We start from the raw sequence: 1308 nt of genomic DNA on the forward strand, positions 1-1308 counted from the left end.
AAACACGATGACCAAACCCAAAGAACTAATACAAAATCAGAATAAACTAGAAAATGATAATAATAAACTTAAAGCGCTGGATCACTGACCCAGGACCATGACAGTTTGTGGGATATGATGTTTCAAGAAATGCAGACCAAACTGTCGTTGTTTGTTTACCTACACAGCGTGTTTTGTAGAATTTACAGCATAGTGCAGTCATATCTCAAGTCTAATAACAGAAGACAGGAAAAGATCAGTAAAGAAACAACTTCCCCAAACCAAAGTACAAATGAAACGATAAGTAAAACAGGTTGATTTAAAGTATGATTAAAGTTCAGCCTGATTAATATAAATGTCACTGACAGTTGCTAATATATTGAAAAACCAAAATCCTTACCACTCACTTGATGTCTTTCTGTCCAACAACTCCTTTTCTAGACTTGTAAGAGTTTGATGTAATGTGTGGAGTGCTGGTCCCGAGCCTCAAAAACAGTAAGAAGCAAGCAGAGGGAGAAAAACCATAAAAGTATTCAGAAGCTGTATTGGCTGTGCAACCATTATAACCTATGACACAAAAGGTCAATGTACACTTCATACAACCAAATTAGAATAGCACATATAGTATTAAAACACCATCTACTACTGTGTCTGAATGTGTGGTACACTGAAAAAAAGGCCATGTTGGATTTACTTAATTCAATAGTGGACACTGGTTGCACACAACTGTTTTGCTTTGGCAGAAACTTAAACAACTCAGTTAAATCAACACAACTTATTCATATTCAATAAACCTGTGCATTTTGTGTTGATAAAACATGATTGAAACATGTTTAGATGAAGTAAGGGGAGCTCTTGGAATATTTTAATCCTTCGCAATGTTGTCATTTTACTTCAACGCTATTCAATAACGTTTAGTCCAGTACTGTTTGGTCACTTAAATACTACATGTTGTCTTCATATAACATAACGTTCAACAAAGTTTAGAGTCTGGTTACCACAAAAATTAAATGGCTCTATTGAACAACTACCATCCTCCTATCTTTATCCGGGTTGCAGGGGGACATAACCCAGAAGTGATGGGGTAAGAGGCAGGGTACACCCTGGACAGCTCACCAGTCTGTCACATAGAGACAAACAAACAAACAACCTCACACTCACAGTGATTTTCTTGCAGTTTGAAATCTCATGCGATCTTGTGAATTTCACGAGTCCACAAACGAACCACTCTTACTAGATTGTATCAGGTCATCTCAACAAGAACAAATTAAGTTGTTGAATTTCATACAGATCCTACATGATTTAATTACGTTCAAGATAGAAACATGA

The sequence above is a fragment of the Haplochromis burtoni genome, unplaced genomic scaffold (assembly GCF_018398535.1).
Source record: "Haplochromis burtoni strain Fernald_Lab_line unplaced genomic scaffold, NCSU_Asbu1 Contig_15, whole genome shotgun sequence".
NCBI classification, from domain to species: domain Eukaryota; kingdom Metazoa; phylum Chordata; class Actinopteri; order Cichliformes; family Cichlidae; genus Haplochromis; species Haplochromis burtoni.